The sequence below is a fragment of the Lissotriton vulgaris genome, chromosome 12 (genome assembly GCF_964263255.1).
Source record: "Lissotriton vulgaris chromosome 12, aLisVul1.2, whole genome shotgun sequence".
Classification (NCBI taxonomy): domain Eukaryota; kingdom Metazoa; phylum Chordata; class Amphibia; order Caudata; family Salamandridae; genus Lissotriton; species Lissotriton vulgaris.
In genome coordinates, this window is record NC_141700.1 from 246127151 (window position 1) to 246147509 (window position 20359).

At 44.1% G+C, this 20359-nt stretch overlaps 1 protein-coding gene and 1 long non-coding RNA gene across 2 annotated transcripts in view; one reads left to right on the top strand and one right to left on the bottom strand.

The window, feature by feature from the left end:
* Positions 1–14991, bottom strand: part of SLC7A6 (solute carrier family 7 member 6) — a 374495-nt gene extending 359504 nt beyond the window's left edge. The window contains exon 1 of the mRNA XM_086947751.1: positions 14819–14991. The gene's annotated coding sequence lies outside the window, so the exon portion shown is untranslated. The remainder of the gene's footprint in view (positions 1–14818) is intronic.
* Positions 14992–15204: 213 nt separating this feature from the next.
* Positions 15205–20359, top strand: part of LOC147673870 (uncharacterized) — a 43164-nt gene continuing 38009 nt past the window's right edge. Inside the window, exon 1 of the long non-coding RNA XR_015302521.1 lies at positions 15205–15265. This is a non-coding gene — a long non-coding RNA (uncharacterized LOC147673870). The remainder of the gene's footprint in view (positions 15266–20359) is intronic.

The window sequence follows — 20359 nt, forward strand, 5'->3', positions numbered from 1 at the left end:
CCGGCTTTGGGAGAGTTCTTTCCTCTTTAGTAGGGTTGGCTGTCTCTTGGTCTTGCACCCTTTTTTTTCTTTTTCGGCTTCTCGACAAGCCTCTGTTTTTCTGTTCTTGGGGGGGTAGGCTCTCTGGGGTGATTTTTAGAAATGTGGATTATTGTACTGTGGTTTATTGTCTAGTATTATCGCCGTGGCTGTCCAGGTTGCATAGTTGCTTTAGTCATAGCCTATCTCCGACTGTAATTGGGGTAAGTCCCAATCGTCTCCTTTGTGCTTCTATCCTGTAAGGTGTGATGTCCTTGTTGTTGCAGCCCCTACTCTTTTTCTAAAATTTAAAAATGAAAACCTCATATCCTGTTTGCGAGCCCCACAACCACATCTGGTGTACTTTGATATATCCTGTTTACAGATTGGCTCCAGTTTCTCCTGTTTTCATTGATTGTCTTTGCGGCCGGCCATGATGGTTGTGGGCCTGCGCATGTATCTCCTTTTTTGAATAAAGATTTTTAAAAAAAAATTTTTTGAGGTAAGGGCAAGCCAGTGAGTGCTCATAGTAATGCGAAGCAGAGGAGCCATGACATAGGGGGCGGTACCTGCTTTCAATTGCCTCTTAAGAATTATAATAGAGTCAATTGTTTGTGTCGAACGCAGACAAAACCCCTCCACTACTTGGAGCATACTCCTTTGCCTCACTACATACAGGAACAATGGGGTAGCGCCTGAGCTGAATACGCGAGGAGTCTGGGGAAGATGTTCTAAACTCAAGTGCAACCAAGTTATCGACCAGTGTAGCATCCACTAAGGTTAACTCAATATTATCCAACGGAGAGTTGGGAGAGGTGCATCTCCTAGCTTTAGTAATATCTTCCCTGATGATAGAGCGGCACCCTCGCACATGACTGAACCAATGGATCGATTTATTGATTAGTGAATCACTGGTTTCGTATCTGCTAGGGTCGGTGATTTTAGGAACATTAGCCATAAAGACTATGCTTGGAGATGTACTCTCAACCCTGGTATGCTTTGGGCCTAGGGAAGATGTTAGGGCCCGGAGGGCACCGTGCTCTGTGATTTATGCAGTACGATTTGAGAGGTGACAAGGGGGCATGATCTATCACCCCTCTCGGGCCATTAAGTGAGTGATTTTGTGCGCCTTCTATCCCCCTAGATGGTTCTAACGTGACCCCACCGTGTCCGAAGAATTCGTTTTTTGACCCCTCTGTAAGTATGAAGAAGCTTGGACAGAATGTATATTTTGACCGCCTAGGCTGAGATTGGGTTTCTGAATACATGTAGAGGAAACGGGTGCAAGGAGTTCCGTCAGCATAGTTCTCATCCTCACAATCTCCCCTCTGAGTTCCCCAATGACCGCTACTAGATCCTCAGAAGAGTGACTACAAGAGCAACAGTGTGTCATCGTCGAACTAACCGATGGCTAGGGTGATAGCGTGGGGACGGGTTGATCACTAGGCGAGGCTAAGGGAGCATATCTATTAAAACATAGAACATTGGGGCCCACCTCACTTAACACCGTCTTCTCTGTCTTTGCATCCCCGAGATTGTGGACATAAAGTTCTGGGTCTAGCTGTGGCTGGTTTACTACCCCCTTTTTTCCACCCGGTTTGGTTCTATGGAACAATTGCGAGATTACTAATTTTTTGGGTTGAACTACAAGGGTGTTAGTTGTGGCTTCTACCACTTTAGTACTAGGGTCTTCTATTAGAATATCTTCACATTCCTGGATAACACTATCTATCCTATCCATTACACAATTGGCTGCGGCACTTTTGACTGTTTTTTCTTTGCCTCTTTCTTACTTTGGACTGTTAGTGGCCCATTAGCTCCCCCAACTCCCTCCATTGCTTTCCTCTTCATTGTTGCTCTGCACCCCTTATGGATACTAAACTAAACTAAGAGCTGTTACGCTGTAAATAGTATAATGGGAACTTCTCAGCGAAACTCTTTAGCATTAATCCCACTCAGGGTATGGAGACAAACCTAACAGATATAACAGTCACAATGGCGCGCCAAGGAAACAGAGGGAAACCAATACTGGAGCAGATGTAAAGGACCTGGCCCAGCCCTGCCTCTGACTGTCTCGGACGGGCTCAGACGGGCCTGCCTTGGACCGGCGCGTGCCCCGCGAAGCGGGAGGCGCAAGCAGCTTTGAAGTCCGGCGGCAAGATGAAGGAGGGGCTTGGCACACCCACGCAGTCTCGATGGCTCCTGGGACAGGTAGGCTCTCAGCAGTGACCCCCTGGTCAGCGTTGCGTCTCCCGCGGAGCAGGAGGCACGAGCAGCTTTGAAGTCCGTCCGCAAGATGAAGGAGGGGCTTGGCACACCCAAACAGTCCCGATGGCTCCTGGGACAGGTAGGCTCTCAGCAGTGACCCCCTGGTCAGCAATTGGGAATATAGGAACTACACTACATAGGCAGATGCAGGCTACTGCGCCAGTGGCTCAACTTAAGCCCCTGCAGCACTGGAATGATGATCTCCCGACTCCGTTAGCCATACACCAATGGGAATTTTGTTGTGGACAGCTTACGGAATTATCGCCTAATTATAGACTGCAATTGATACATTTTAAATACCTACACAGGTTCTATAGGACACCCATTAGCCTGCACAGGATGGGACTTGGAGATAGGGACAACTGTTGGAGGTGTGGGTTTTCCTCCGCTTCTTTTTAGGTCGAGCTGAAGTAGCATTCATGCGAAAGCATGAATGCTGTCAGCAAGACAACTAATGTTATCCGTATTTAGGAAAGTGGACAGCAGAGTGTCACGCGCTTTCCCAGTGTCGGATTTCACAGCGGGAGCGAGCGCGCTTGCGCAGACCGCAGGGCTTGCATGCAAACACGGCGCGCACACAGGCAGGCCCCATCCCCTGCACGCACAGGCACACACGCGCACACACACACACGCACACACACACACACATGCAGGCACACAGCCCCCGCCCCCTCCCCTCTTACCTCACCGGAGTCTGGCTCGTTTCTTTACCATTTCGTTTTCTCTTATTCTCTCTCATCTACCCCTTATCGCGTATGTATCAGCTCATGTGGGACTTTTCATCACTTATTTCACAAAATCTCCCCTTCTCCTACGCACCGCTGATTCACTGCTCACTTTTCTGCATCTACCTTGCCTCCCCCTCTATAATCTCACGTCCACTCGCTCACCCACTCTATGGTCCCTTCCTGTCTCCCGCCTTCACGTTCGTGTTTAGTCTTTCAGGGGCGCCGCCATGTCCAGTGCGGAGACGTCTGAAATTCAAAACAAGCACAACCCTCCAGCAAGAGACTCCCCAAACAAGCGCATGTCCCACAGAAAGACACCTAAAACAAGCCCAGCCCCGAAAAATGATGAAAAAAGGCGCAAATTGGGTAATTGTAATTATATAGCGCTAATTATCCCTGACGAGCATTGCGATAATGAACACTTAAAAGCATATTTTCCCTCAGAAAAACGAAAGCATTTATCTTACATTCAATATATAAAAAGACACGAATAAATCGTTGCATATTTCCCCATAGTCAGTAGCAGCCAAAAAGCTGTCCAAACTACAACCCCCCCCCCCCCCCCCTCATTTAGCCTTCCATATGATGGACACCAAGACCTTCTTTGGTGGGAGAACGGCCACCGTTTATTATTTTACAAGCTAGCTGGTACATACATTAGCATATGTTCCAGACATGCGGATTTCTTGAACGCCATTCAATTCAGTTCATAACTGGTTCTTTTCTTTCTACAATGAGTTCTTACTAACCTATTTTCTCTGCTTCTCTATAGAAAGTAAAGCAGGGTGAAGAAAAATATTTGCCTAGGATCACACAATTACGTTACGCCCGGAAAACTCCTAGGTTTTCTGATTTCACATTGTTCCAGTCAGCCACGAAATGATTATCTATTTACCTTTCCTGTTTTACAGCAAAGATTTATTTTTTTAAATTCTTGACACCCTAAGTTAGAGCTTGGCTGGCATGCAGAAGTCATATTGAAACTCAGCTCATTCTGGGCTCGAGGGTCCAGGAGGCACTCGAGCTAGTCAGAGCCAGGCATCATGTGACTCGCCTGCCTCTAATAGTCACGGACGGATCTGGGATACTTGGCGGGCTGCTTGCCATGTTGTGTGACAGGCTTTACCCCTGGTAATCTTCTACAGGGATAAGCTTGTCTCTTCACTTCAGGCTGATATGCCTAGGTGACCAGGGGGTACCTTATGGGCAGCAGAACGATAATAGAGCCGGCCACATTGAGATTGAAATCCTGAGATGCAGGTTACACTTACATCCATATAGCTGCGACGTGAGTCCACTGTGTTACTGGGATTTGATTCTATCTCAGGACTACAGTTTGCACACACACAGATCTGTACAGCAGGAGCTCAACCCACTGAGCCTGCTACACAATACCAATTTATATAATCGCCTCTTGGATTGGAAGCCACAGTTCAGTTCTCCAGTGGGCTCCTATATTAACGAAAATATACCACAAATGTCCAAGACGGTTATATTCCAGGCTATGTTATCAAACCACATACCTTAAGCAAGTTTATTTTCCAGCCAGGGCACAGTGATAGTGACATTGCTTTGAATTTCTTATTTGAGCCATTGAAGAAACAAACTTTGTCAAAGGCAGTACATCTGCATCTAAAGTGTCAACCCATGTAAACAGAGGCATTCACAAATTCTGCCTACATTCTTTAAACGCACAATTGCTTTTATCACATTAAAGCCTGCCAAGCTGGCTTTGCCAGTGGTCTGAAGACATTCCAAACAAGCATTTGCAATGCAATAGGTCTCGCATTTGCAGGAGTTTGAATTATTGGCATTGTAAATGATAATTACTTTTATTTCTGTGTTTTGAAAACCTGGAAGCGAAGTGTAAACACGCACTTAAAACTTATAGTCCTTGCTTATGAGAATCAAGGCTGGCAGTAAAAGAAGTGCAGTTACTGCCAGCATTGCTTCTCCTAAGCAACGACTATATGTACAAAGTGTGTGTTTGCGCATCTCTTGTCCTAACAGATGTGGTTGCATCGAGATATTAAGTCCACCTTAATCTTGCTTTCTCTCTAGTGACTTGATGAGACAAAAAGTCTTCAGTTTTAAACCTACAACTGCCAGTTGTTTGAGTCAATTTCTGGTTTCTTAATCATTTGTGATTTGGCGCTTCCACATATGCAGAGGCAGGACAGATCGAGATAATTAAATCTGTCAGATTTTCAAGCCAAAAGTCGCTGTCTTTAATTTCATAAATGTGCTCAAAGCCTCGCGAAAATCAATCATCTGCCTACTTTTTGTTAGTGGTATTAAGAGTTGTTTTTCGTTCAGTGCTCAAATGTGTGGTAAAACAGAGCATGTATCTTAATGCTCACCTTTAATGAACGACTAAATTGCAAGAAATTCCACTACAAAAAGGTGTACTAAAGCATCCGTGCTAAATAAATGCACAACCTTTCGTCTGTTGTTGTGTTTCATTAAGTGAAGAAAAATTTATAATAACGCAAACACTAAAATTATGATCGCGTTTACATTGCGCAACAAACTGACTAGAGAGTAGAAACAGACCTATTAATTTGGGAACTACACACAGATGTCAAATAGAGCATTGGATCTTTAGTCTGGGTGCAGTGGCCCGATTTTGGGTGGGGGGTGTCTGTGTACGAGTTCTACTTAGGGAATCCGAGACTATTTAGAAAATAAAACATCAGAGGATTATTGGTGTGTGTAGTATGTGTGTATGTATGTATGTATGTATGTATGTGTGTGTAAATAAATGTGAAGGAATTCGGAACTGGATGTTGAACATTTAGATGAATCCTTTGACTTGTATAAGCCCAGTACAGCAAACCGCATCTAATATGGACGATTGGTGGCCGCCGTTTAAACACTGGTATGTGCCAAGAACCAGAATTGATTTTGATGAAAAAACTGTTCGATATTATAGACTACCATATTGCTTCCTCTTTTAGAAATAAAATCCAATTTTGAAACGCTCCAATCATCCCAGTAAAATCATGAACATTTCCATTTTTGTGTACGTTTTGTTTGTGAATTAAATAAAACATTTCACAGTTTGTACATTCACAGTTTGTACATTTGTTTGATTTGTGCTTGTTGTGTATGTGTGTTTTTTGTTTTTTTTGTTTTTGGTATTGCTTTGTGTCTGAAAGTGTAAAAAATGCTTAGGCTGGTTTTCCTTGCTTCCACTAGTTATTCAGTGGTGGTCCACATTAGTCATTTGGTTAAGAACTACAGGGTGTGTGGGTGGCTGTGGCTCTGTGTGGGTGGGTGGCTCTGTGTGTGGGTGGGTGGCTGTGTGTGTGGGTGGGTGGCTCTGTGTGTGTGTGTGTGGGTGGCTCTGTGTGGTTGGCTCTATGTGAATGACTGTGTGGGTGGCTCTGTATGTGTGTGTGGCTGGCTTTGTGAGTATGGCTCTGTGTGGGTGCAAATGCAATAGGTCTCGCATTTGCGAGCAATTAATCGATTGGCATTGTAAATTACAATGCCATTTATTTATGTTTTAAAAACAAAAAACATAAATAAAAATAATGTCATGAGCAATGCCAATAGCTCTAACTTTAAGAATGGCGAGACCATTGCATTGTAAATGCTTGCTTACATGTGGCCTGGGCATGCCCGGCACTTGCAGACTACTGGTCTAGAATTTTTGTCTCTGTGAAACAGATTGTTAACAGATCGGATGCCCCGTCCCCGGAAAAGGGCATATTGGAATATGTCAAAAATACTCCACCCAAAACACTTAAACTGCATGGTTTACCCTTTTTATTTGCTAAAAGACGTGTGGCGTTGCGCTGGGACAGGAGGAGGGCGCCCTCGATCAAAGGCTGGCTGGCTGATGTAGGGTATGGCCACACACAATTGGTAACATTCTGGGAGCTCATGCCGCTCGCTTCCCGCCCTCTGGACATTTGGGAGCCCTTCCTGCAGTGGGTCCAGATGCAGACGGACACTGCTGACACCAAACTCCCCAAAGCTGAACATCCCCCGGAGTGGATGGGAGGGTACTTAACTTTCTGCACATCGAATGGTAGGCCTTTATCTCTGTACTGCTGAGGTTGGAGGTGATAAATGAAGGAATGGATAAAAGATGTTATGTCACTAGTGGTAGTTAACTGACGCTTTTGATCTGCCCATTTCTGTATGCTTTTTGCTTTCGTTTAGGTATCAGGAGTCCCTCGATACTTCAAGCATGTTGCCTATATGTGTTTTCCTTTATTGCTGGCGGAACGTGACCATCTATTATGTATCTGCATTTACTATAGGATATATGTCTACACCATGGCTCATGATTGTTGTAACAACTGGCTGGCTGGTTATGTTGTTGTAATGTTGTGTAACTAATCAAAATGTCAATAAAAAAATAATAAAAAAAAGCTTTTGAAGACATTTGCATCTTATCAGAGAGCATCCTGGAATCATTATACAAAACCTCATATTGTTAAAACTTTGCGAACGTGTGTACACATTTTTATACTGAAATCACTGTTGGTAGTTCCATCTGACCTTCCATTTCCTTAGAGTGCTCATCCAAATAATAGAGGCTTTGTACTAATGAACCATGAATACAAGTTTGAACAGCATGAACATATGGACACAAATATTACCTTCACGTCATACAATTCCCTTTCCTGATCTATAGTCATATTGTAAGCTGGTAGCCAGAGGGTTTGTGCTGCTGGGGGTTGTGCCTATGTATCACAAGGACAAAATAAACATGAAAACTTGTTGCCCTTGACCCCAAACAATATGTCCTGGGCGTTGGGCTACAGGAATTCCACACCCCTATCCAGCCTAGCTAAGAGCAGCAAACAGAAGAATGGGCTGCTTTGCTCCCAATTCTGAATACTGCGAGAAGACTTATCAACAATATGAGTGCATCACCAATATGCATGCAGTCCTAGTTAAACTCAATGCATAATTATTTGGAGAGTAATAGGATTTTAGATGAGTCACAAAACGGGTTCCGGCCTAACCACAGCACGGAATCCGCCCTGCTGGCCGTGACTGAACATCTGAGGGCGACAAAAGATCTGGGTGGCACGTCGGCTCTTGTCCTGTTGGATCTGAGCGCAGCGTTTGACACGGTCTCCCATAGGATTTTACTCAGAAGACTATGGGAGATCGGAGTCAGAGGTGGAGCCCTGGATTGGTTCGCGTCCTTTCTATCAGACCGTTCCTTTCAGGTCCATGCCCCACCGTTCTCGTCCAACAGGTTTCCATTGAGCTGCGGTGTTCCGCAGGGGTCTGCCCTCAGCCCCACATTATTCAACGTATACGTCCGCCCTCTGGCAGTATTGGCCAGAGAACGTAAGATCAAATTAACTTCTTACGCGGACGATACACAACTCATTTTTTCCTTTTCCAAGGACACCAAAACAGACCAAGCCAAGTTTCAAGACGATATGTTGGCCATCTCTAGTTGGATGAATGCGAACTGCTTGCAGTTAAATTCATCGAAAACGGAGGTTCTGTTGATTGGTAAGGAAACTCACAAGTGGGATGAACACTGGTGGCCCTCCACCTTAGGTTCTTCCCCCACCCCTAAGTTGGAAGTAAAGAACCTGGGTGTGACTATGGACAACTCCCTCACCCTAGAGTCACACGCAAAAAGAGTGGCTGGCGTGTGTTATGGTCGCCTCCGGTCGCTAAAGCCCATCTTGGGCTTTTTCGACCCATCGGTACGTCAGACAATAGTCCAAGCCCTTGTTTTATCACATATAGACTATTGTAACGTCCTAATGTTAGGTTCTAATCGGACAGCTATCAACAGACTCCAAAGGGCCCAAAATGCAGCTGCCCGTATTCTGTTTGCTCTACCCAAACACTGCCATGTGTCTCCAATTCTGCGGCGTTTACACTGGCTTCCGGTGATACAGCGCATTCAGTTCAAGGCGCTATGCCTAGTTCATAAAATCCTCCATCGCTCTGGCCCTCCGATCCTGCAGGGTTTGTGTTCCTCCTATGTTCCCACACGCGCTCTCCGCTCAGCGGACCTCCACCTCGCCTGTACCATCAAAATCAGAAGGAGTAGAGCAGGTGGCCGTTCCTTCAGGTATCTGGCTCCGAAACTGTGGAACTCAATCCCCCTGGAGATGCGTGCCACTAACAATTACCTGTCATTTAGAAAGCTAATTAAAACATGGCTGTTTCCGCCTACTTAAGGCCCACTGGTACTGCCACACGTTTATCCACGCCTAGTTGTTTTGTCTCTAACCGTCTGCAAGCGCTGGGACGCCCTGTTGCTGGGGTAGCCATGCGCTATATAAGCGTTTTTAACATAACATAACATAACATAACCAAGGGATAGTTAGTTGGCTCACACAACCATTTCGGAACCCCCTAGGCAAGGTGAGTAATAACCAAATAAAAACAGAGAGGTAGTGTAACTCTACAACTACTCAAGCAATGTCAGGTGCTTCCTGTTGAAACAATCACTTTAGAAACCATAACCCTCCTGTGTATGCCATCACTCAATATCGACTGACCCATGTTAAAATCATAACGTTTTACTTACTCAATTCCTAAATAATCACTGATGACTAAAATCCACAGTGGCGGAGAGTCCTGAAATAAGTTCCCGAATTTAGGCAGTAGTCTGTTCAAAAACGTCATCCTAATAGTGACAAGCAAAATATATACCATATGAGTTATATTGTCAAACGGTGGTCCACCAGAAAGAAGTGTATCAAAAGTGTATCAAAAGGGAAACTCACGAGGGGTAAAAACATCAGCTATGCCACAATTCTCAATGTGTAGACTAGAAGGAAGACAAAGCAGATGCTGCCGAGTTACCTTTCCCCCTCGACACTGAAGCAATAGAACGCTAACTACAGACTGCCATCTTGGGAGAGGGAGTATTGCTGCATAGTGCATCTCATAAGCCTGATTTCACAATACTCCATCATATCTAGGGATTTTATGAAATCATCTCTGTGTGCAGCCTGACCAGGTCTCTAATTCACAATCGCGTATTACAGTATTCAAACATGAATTGACCTAGATGTCAAATTCCAGAGGCAAAATGAATACTTATATCCTCTGGTCACCATAATCCACCATAATCCACAAAATGTCACATGGGAAGGATCTATCAAACAATTAAAAAATGTGTTTGAACTATCAGAGCCAAAAGGGGTTGTACTTACCTTGCAGCCCACAAGGTAGGGTGCATGGTATTTAAAAGTGGAACATGTAGGAAATTAATGTTACCTAGGTCCCAGGGTGCCCCAACCATTGACTATCTTTGTGTTTTTTGGGGCTATTTCAACTTAAAACTTTTAAAATGCTTATCTCTGATTCCCCTTAATGTGTTTATTACAATTTACTCTATTTTTCTAATTTGGTTTGGGATTTTTTATTATTTTGCATTCTGACTTTATTACAGTTTTGCTACTGCTTAAATACTTTACACGACACCCTAAGTTGAGCCTGTCTGCTCTGTGCCAAAGCTACCAGAGGGTTGAGCTCAGGTTTAGTTAGTAACTTTGAGGGTGAAACCTGATAAGGATTGTAATTATTCCTTGAGGTGGGTAATCACCCACTCCAAGGTCTTTAAACATAGGATCAGCTAGGGCCATCCATGTCGAGGTGAAAAATGACAAAAGCCAAATGTTAGCACCCCAGCCTTATACCATTTAAAACTTATGTAGCGAAAATAGCAAAATACTTTGTCACTTTCTAGCTCGGGTTGGGTGGCACTGTACCAACCTGCAGGTTTGAGCAGGAACCGCATAGTATGTATCGGACCTGTCTGTATCCAAGGACATTGTGTGCTCAGGAGCAGCTCCCTGCACACCAGTTTCTGCTTTAATGCTTGACTCACAGGGCACCTGAACAGGCCCTTGGCCTCCCCTAATACCTGCTCACACCCTTAAATTTGTGGAGGGAAGTTCAAGGAAGACACCTTTATTTTGTAGTGCCAGCTTATGTGTGGCGTGAACAGCCTAAAGAATTAGCAAAGCAACGGTGGTATGAGCACACACTCTGTGCAGTGAAATTTTACTTTAAAACTGCAGGTTTGTTTTAATATCTTTTCTTTTTCCCCTAACCTGTACTAAGACTACTAGAAGGCAAATCTCATTAACTCCACTAGAGAATCTAAAAAGGCAAAAACACCCCTAAGCTGAGTGTTTAAGAGACTGTTGAAGCTGTTTTGTGGAATGCCCAACTGGATAAGTTAGCAAGATCAAGCTTCGTAACTATGAAGACTCTGCAACATATCTTCCCCCACCTAGAATTTCAACACAAGGTCCAAGCCACCATCTCTCTTGTACTTTCTACACTTGATTATGTAAATGGCCTCTACCATGGTTCATCTTTAGCAACCATGAAAATACTACAACAAATTCAGAACTCTGCTGCCACACTACTCCTACATGTAAAGCCACAATTCCACATCTCCCCTGCCTCGAGGGCCCTACATTACTTACTGGTTGCCAGAAAATCCATCGTTAAGCCGAAGCGGTTTCTATCACCTGAAAAGCAATGCATGGAACAGGACCATTTTTCATTAGGATTAATATCACCAAATACACACAACAAAGGAACCTCTGCTTCAGATTGCTACGTTAACTAAAAAACTCAGCATTCCAAGGATACAAAAACACAGTGGTACACCTTTCTCGGTTCAAGCAGCCAAAGTATGGAATTATTACCTCTAAAACATAAGCTCCACTGATAACTATCTTATCTTCAGAAGTCTACTCAAGAGTTGGTTCTTACCTATATAACAACCATACTCAAAACACAAATACACAATATGCCTGTGCATGTAAACATGTAACATTTGATGTATGTATTTAGATAAGTGGTGTTTCTTTGTACAAATATATATACTACAAATGGTATAAAATCTATAGATATTCTTATGGGTCTCCTTAAATGTATATATTACTTATAGTGTATATATTATATATATTATGTTGAAAATGTATATGTCACTGCAGAGTTTACATACAAGTTATTTGGTTATATGCTTATGGGTCTGTTTTATTTATTTTACCCATTACAATGAGTAAATACGTTCATATATATTGTTGAGTGTAGAAACAGACTTACTAACCCGTTAACCGCAGCGGTAATTCCGCCGCGGAGTGGGCGTTACCTTGCGCAGGCAGGGCCGCGTCGGCCGTTGAACGTGCGCAGCACTAGGAAGGTAGTGCGCGCGACGTTCAACGGCCGACGGCAGCACGCAAGGTGTTAATTTGGAAACTTCACACAGATGCCAAATAGCGCACCGGTTCTTTACCTGGGTCTGTGGGCCGATGAAAGTCTGTGTATGACTACTACTTTGGGAATATTGGAGAAAAATACAATTTAAATAAATATTTATTTTTCAAATTACAAAAATACATTAATAAATCAGCTTTATGTACAGCCTGTTGTGTTTCCGACAGACCGTTCCTCTGCCAGTCCTCAGTGTTCTTACCGGCAGAGCACCTCTGCTGGGTGATGACTCCCACTGCTCCACCCCTCTGGACCGTTGTCTCCCAGGGTCTCTGCTGGATGTTCCTGGCTAGGAAGATGGCACCAGGGGTCGGTGGCTCCCTCTCCCAGCTGCGCTTAACTGCACTAAAGGGGCTGCCCCAACTACTGCCTCTCTTTTTCATGCCAGGATGGGACTCACCCCGCTATTGAATGGTGTCGCCGGCAGCTCCACCGTCACTAGACTTCCCTCTTCCTCCGCTTCTCTCAGCTGCACCACGGGTCTTCGTGGCCACAGGCAGAACAAAATCCGCTCTTCGTAGGGGGCCCACGCCTGACTGTCTGAGCCTCCTCTAGGTCATCGCTGATGACAGCCCCCCCTATTGACAAGCAGGCAGCACCATAGGGCAGATTGTATGTGCCCCATTTTTCACGGCCGAACGCCAGCCGGGGGTCCATGCGATGTCTCCTCACGGTCACCCCCCATCGGGATAACTAAAACAGTGGCCTGCTGCCGGATTAGGATGGAGGAGGGTGGGCTAGCTAGCGGAGTGTTGCGTCTGCCATCTTTGGCGTTCAGACCACTTCCCACCCCCTCCCCGGTTCAACTTTGTTCCGCAGGCATAGCAGGGGCCAAGGGACGAGCCAGTGTCCTCTAACAATACCCATCAACTCAGAGGATCGCCAAAAGAGCGGCCCAGGTGAGGAAGCTGATTAAAGAGCGTCTACATGATGGCATGCTTGGCCACGCCCCCACCTGTAGTTCTTAACCTAATGACTAATGTGGACCACCACTGAATAACTAGTGGAAGCAAGGAAGACCAGCCTAAGCAGTTTTTACACTTTCAGCCACAAAGCAATACCAAAAACAAAAAAAAACACACATACACAAGCACAAATCAAACAAATGTACAAACTGTGAATGTACAAACTGTGAAATGTTTTATTTAATTCACAAACAAAACGTACATGATTTTACCGGGATGATTGGAGAGTTTCAAAATTGGATTTTATTTCTAAAAGAGGAAGCAATATGGTAGTCTATAATATCGGAAAGTTTTTTCGTCAAAATCAATTCTGGTTCTTGGCACATACCAGTGTTTAAACGGCGGCCTAAATGTTCAACATCCAGTTCCGAATTCCTTCACATTTATTTACACACACATACATACACACATACTACACACATACTACACACACCAATAAATAATCCTCTGATGTTTTATTTTCTAAACAGTCCCGGATTCCCTAAGTAGAACTCGTACACAGGCACCCCCCACCCAAAATCGGGCCACTGCACCCAGACTAAAAATCCAATGCTCTATTTGACATCTGTGTGTAGTTCCCAAATTAATAGGTCTGTTTCTACTCTCTAGTCAGTTTGTTGCGCAATGTAAACACGATCATCATTTTAGTGTTTGCGTTATTATTAATTTTTCTTCACTTAATGAAACACAACAACAGACGAAAGGTTGTGCATTTATTTAGCACTGATGCTTTAGTACACCTTTTGTGGTGGGATTTCTTGCAATTTAGTCGTTCATTAAAGGTGAACATTAAGATACATGCTCTGTTTTACCACACATTTGAGCACTGAACGAAAAACAACTTAATACCACTAACAAAAAGTAGGCAGATGATTGATTTTCGCGAGGCTTTGAGCACATTTATGAAATTAAAGACAGCGACTTTTGGCTTGAAATTCTGACAGATTAAATTATCTCAATTTGTCCTGCCTCTGCATACGTGGAAGCGCCAAATCACAAATGATTAAGAAACCAGAAATTGACTCAAACAACTGGCAGTTGTAGGTTTAAAACTAAATACTTCGTCTCATCAAAAGTCACTAGAGAGAAAGCAAGATTAAGGTGGACTTAATATCTCGATGCGACCACATCTATTAGGACAAATGATTTATGTGAGAACTAAGTTAACATGTTTTTACTTTATTTTGCTTCATGACAGTAAAATGCCTATTATGTCAATAGAAAATGGGACTACAAGTATTACTAATGGGTATTTTTAAGTGTTGTGTTTGTGTACCCTTCATTTTGTTTAGTCTTTGTAATGTTCTATTTTGTACCACTTTTCTCTTGTAACGTGACTAGCTCTATTGTACAGCGCTCTGACACCTTCGGGTAATGTCCGCGCTTTATAAAAATGAACTAAATAAATAAAATAAGAAAATATATATCCAAGCCCTGTACAGGAACGAGTAGGCTCCGAAACAGACTGCAGCCAAAAACGGGATAAGTCCTTTCCCCACCCCCTTGAAGCCGGCAGCGCTCCAGTCACAAAAGGGCTGAAGGGTTTCCGCACATACCACGTTGGAGTGATACAGCGCACACCGTGAGTGCACAGCCGCGTCTTACCTCGCGCGTGCTCCCTCTGGGTTCACGTCCTCCTAGCATTGGCTCCCGTGCCTCTTGGGTGTCCCGCTACCACGTTTTTCTTTTGCCTTGAACCCAGCTATCCAGCAGCCTGTATGTACCACGTTTCGCAGTACCACTGATACCCAGCCGTTTCTCCAGCTCGCAGGCAGCCTGACGCAAGCGCAGCAGTGCAGTCACGTGACGCCCTAAGCCCGCCCTCCATGTTTTTTCATACACATTTTTTGGGCGCCGTCTACAGCGGTGATGGTCCCCAGAATTCCTTTACGATTTTAAAAGTGTTCTGGGGGTGACGTAGCGACGGTGCCGCGGTTACCCTCTGAGGTCACTAGTCCGCTTCAAAAAGGGCGTCTGAGTGACAGAAAAGTACCGGCGCAGGCAGTTGGACCTGTTTATCTGCTTGTTTTGTTTGCCTGCCCTCACGGAAAGGTAGAGAAAATGTTTTAGCCAAAGAGGCGGTACCTTCGACAGGCGAAGGTGACCTCGGCGGTCTTTGAGTGCCTGATGTACTGTTCTCACACTACTGACAGGCCCGTCTCTGCTGACCGGTCTCTAACTGCTGGCCAGTGTGCATAATAACATTTCACAAGGCACTGCTGATGATGAAATCAAGAATGGCCCGCGAATGATGCTCGGTACATTATGCTTTAAAAAATGCTGACACTGATAATATTGTGAGAGCAGATTTCTAGTAAATATTTGCGATTTCAATCAGCTACATTAGGGTAACTGTTATGTGGTAATTTTCTTAAACTCTTGTTGACGTCCACTAGAAAACAGGTCGGATGAGGAAAGTTTGAGCTATTGGTATTGTAAACGACATTTTTTTTATTTATGTGTTGATTTTGAAAATAGCGTAATTAATAGCTTTGTCTTTTACAATGCCAATAGTTATAACTTTCGCAAATGTGACACCTATAGCATTTGTAATGCAATATGTGTTGTATTTACGTGACTTAAATGTATTGATATTACAAATAACAATGGCTTTTAATTTCCTTAAATAATTAATACATAAATAAAAGTTATTGTAATAGCTTAAACTTTTATAAATAACTTTTGTGATATTATGTTCAGTGTATTATATTGTGACGAAAATCCAAGAACAGAAGTGAAATATTAACATCTTTTTGTGACATTTTAAAAAAAGCTTGAAACATTGAGAGAACATATTTTGAACCAGTTGTTGTTGAATGATTGCACAGATTGATGGTGTGGTGGCGCTGAGTGATGTTGTGGCGACGAGTGATGTTGTTGCGTTCAGTGATGCTGTGGTAGCGCATAGTGATGTTGTGGTGCCCCTGAGTGATGCTGTAGTGATGCGATAGAGTGAGGGCGATAGATAGATAGAGTGAGGGCGATAGATAGATAGATTGATAGAGTGAGGGCGATAGATAGATAGACAGATAGAGTGAAGGCGATCGATAGAGTGATGGCGATAGATAAAGTGAGTGCGATAGACAGATAGAGTGAGGGCGATAGAGTGAGGGCGATAGATAGATAGAGTGAGGGCGATAGATAGATAGTGAGGGAGATAGATAAAGGGCGTTAGATAGATAGAGTGAGGGCGACAGATAGATAGAGTGAGGGCAATAGATAGATAGAGTGAGTGTGATAGATATATATATAGATGTGTGTGCGGTTGTCAAGTGTGTGGTTGTGGCTGTGTGTCTGGTTGTGTGTGTTGTGTTTGGGGTTGTGTGTGTGGTTGTGTGTGTATGTAGTTGTGTGTGTGGGGTTGTATGTGTGTGTGGGGTTGTATGTGTGTGTGGGGGGTTGTGCGTGTGTGGGGGGGTTGTTAGGGGGGGTTGTGTGTGGGGTTGTGTGTGTGGTGGGTTGTGTGAGTGTGGGGTTGTGTGTGTGGGGGGTTGACATAGAACAAAAGCAACAAGTTTCAATAGTGTAGGTTGATGCCCATTAACAGTGCGAGCCGTGCGGTGCAATATTAAGTGCTGTTTTTGTGCCGTGTTTATAGTACACACTGACTTCGCCGTACATCTGTTTGTATTTTATATCCTGGACTTCTACTCTGTCGAACACTGTTAACCAGACTCACTAGATGAGCTCACGGTATTTGGAATATATGACTATGAGAAATATGCATAAAAGTGTTTGAGTAAATTCCAGCTGGGCAAAGATGACAAAATTAATAGCAGCACGGTCCTGTAGCTGTACAACCAGTGGATCAATGCTGCAAAACCTTAACACGCTCCCTGCAAGATGCATTTAGAAAATAATATATATATACTTGTGTAATTGTGAAGTGCGCATGGGTCAAGTTTCATTTAAGTGTTAGGTTTGGAATGCCAACCTGTATTTTGATTAACTTTTCGGCCAAGTTACTGACCGTCTCTCAGTCACCCTGCACTGCAGAAGGAATACATAAAACAAAAGAAAAGGTCAACAAAGGGGCACTAGATGAACGGGCCAGGTATACAATAAAAAAAAGTCAACACTCACACTGCAAGTGGCGCCCGTCACATAAGCACCCGAATCGCGTAGTGGTAGTGCCCTGCTCATTGATGACGTACACTAACAGAGCCCTAACTAAAGCCAAGAGCAGGCCTGCCATACAGCGGTGAGGAGGTAATGTAGCATAGACAGTGCGAGGGGGCAGGCGAAGACTGCACCTGGGCACGTCCTGCATTACAGGGACCTTGCAGTGTTCAAACTGGATGGTTTCATGGCTGCTTTTGCCATCCCTGGACGGGGAGGCTGCTGTGAAAGACGCTGAGGCCGTAACCTGAACATTTGTGGAGGACATCCAAGAAAGAAAGGGAGCAGGAAGAGATAAAGGAGGGGTGAGGAGACACGAGGACTGCAGGGAGGGAGCCAGGAGAGGGCGGAAGGGGAGAAAGCCAAAGCCAAGGCAGTGGGTGGAGAGGCAGAAGGGGAGGGCTGGGAAAGGCGGGACGGGAGAGAGCCAAGGCTGCAGATGTAAAGGGTGAATAAGTGAGCGCTACGAATGGAGAAAGGAAGGAGTGGACTGAGAGTTGGAGACAGCAGTGAGAGGCCAGTGCAGACGGAACCACTAAACAGAAGAGATAATGGAAGTGAAGGGAGGCAATGAATGGATACAAGATTGGTGACGGGGAGTGCACAGAGCTGGAAGCAGAGACTGGGGCCATTGAGGGAGGGAAGAGACGTTAATGGGTCAGTGAGGGGGTAGTCACTCACAAGAGGAGAGAGAAGAGAAACGAAGATAAGTGAGAGGGAGAGCAGCAAAGCGGTAGTGGAGAAAAGGGGAGTGACTGGTTGTAAAAAGAATAGAGTAAGGAGACGGGCGTTGAAGTTAGGCGGTTGTGAAGAGAAGTGTCTCAAAAGAATGTGAAGTGGAATGGAGAGAATGGATTTAAGTAACAAGCGATGCGCGCTCTGTGCTGAGGGAGGGCCATTAAAGGAAGGGGGCGGAGAGGAGCCTGTGAGACCTCGCGCTGAAAGTTAAAAGAAAAGCGGAGATCAAATTAAGGGTGGGAGGGACATTGGCGAGCGAGCATGCATATGGGGGGGTGAGGGGGTGTGTAGCCTGGTGAGCTGAATGCGTGTGGCAGCAGAGGCGGAGCGCAGCGCGCGCATTAAATTGCTGGTGGCAAATGGAAGCTGTGCACAATGCGCGTGGTTGTGCTCGTAACCGCCATCCGATCCACTGCGAAAGCATGCTCCATCCTGTGAATGACTGTTCAACCCATAATAACGCAAGGCACTCTGGATTTACTAAACCACACAGAGCCACCTAAGGTGACTTTGCACTGCTACGTAAATTCTATTACATAGCTCGAATTGCATTGTGTCACCTTGCATGATGTAAGGGCAATACAAGCTGTTAATAAATCTGCCCCACAGTGTGCCCTCAACATTCCATTCCCACGTGCATAAGTAAAAGTCGACAAAATAATTGGCATGCCGTGAAAGCTATGCCGCATGAGAAGTATCCCCAACCAGTCTGGACAGAAGAAGCGCTCCAAAAATAACTTCAACACACAAAGTGCCACGAAATGTCTTCAAAAGAAGAAGCACTCTGATTTCAAATAATGGTTTGGACCCGGTTCAAAGAGCATGCTCCTACAGTCTACACACCTTCCTAGAAGAATACTGAAGAAAAAGCTTTTCAAAGAAACCTATTGCACATACGCAGACTCTATGGGGACCCCACACTCCTTTCCCCACACATTATTGGGGCACAACCCCTCAACCTGTTCTACTTCACTGAGTTTATACCAAACTCTCCAGGGCCACTGGAATTATGCGATTCCAAGGCCGCCGTTTTTTCCGTGTATTCATTTAATCCATTTGCCACTTAATCCGTCATTTTCTGTTTAATTAGCATATTTAACAAAAAAATGTTTCTACTTCAACCAGATAAAAAGTTACTAAAAACGCTACCACGCCTGTTGTCCACAGTGGAAGGCCTTTCCTAAGATGCAGGTTACCCTTGAGTTGCTGAGTGATGTATTTAGGTGTCAAAACGATATTAACGAGATGAAACCTTTGCATATACAGTGTTAATATGTATAAAATGACAAAGTAGTGACGTAATGGTGCTTCTAAATATGCTATATTATTATTACATACCTTACCTTTTCTTGCCGCATAATTAGTCAACCCTGCCATACAATTTACTCCTCCTCTGTCGCATATTTCCATTGTTCTCGATTATAATCCTAGTCTACGTCCTTGCTAAGTTTTTTGCTGAAGAAATTTTCTGTACCAATAAAAAAAAAGTGTTTTTTAAAGTGCTCCCAGGTGTCACGTGCCATGAAATGCATTCGGCGCAATTAGGGGCATGAAAACCTCTTCACCATTGGAACTACTATGAAATACGTTCAGCGTGTGAAGTCGGACGAAGCGCCTAAAGTGGGAGAACAACACTCATACAGCTTCACAGCATAAGAAATGTTGTGAAATACTGTGAACTGAAGAAGGGGAGTAAAGTAAATTCATCAATAGTGTGACAACTATTTAGCAAACAAAGTGTTTTGAAAAAACGTTAACAGCTGTGCCTGGAAATACTTTCTTGTAAAGTTTACAGGAGAGGGACCCATATACCAATTCAGGACTGGGTAAGTTAGGTGCATTAAGAGACAATGTCCTGATTTTAAGAATATGTAGGCAATTAATTATGCATGCATACAGCATTACTCACAAAGAAAGAAGGAGAGTACTCATTGGTTTTGAAAAAAGATAGTTAATCATCTTATATTGTAACACAAGTTCATGGTCGGAAATTATACAGTTAAAATCAGCACTGCATAACATGAATTAGTGACAACCATATAATCCTTGGTGCTTAAAAAAGTGTCTGTGGTGAAGGTGGCGACGCAAGTGAAGAAGTGAACAGCATGGACGGCGCACTGTGAGCAAGGTGCAAGTAATTTACAGTGAGTGGCTCAAAAAAGTGTGACAACATGATATCACAGTTTATAAAAGTTCTTTCAATTTGATGTAGAGCCACAAAGGAGGAGTACGCCTGTTAATGAGCTGTTAGGTCGACGGCGCTTCGATCCATATTAGTTTGGATCGTCA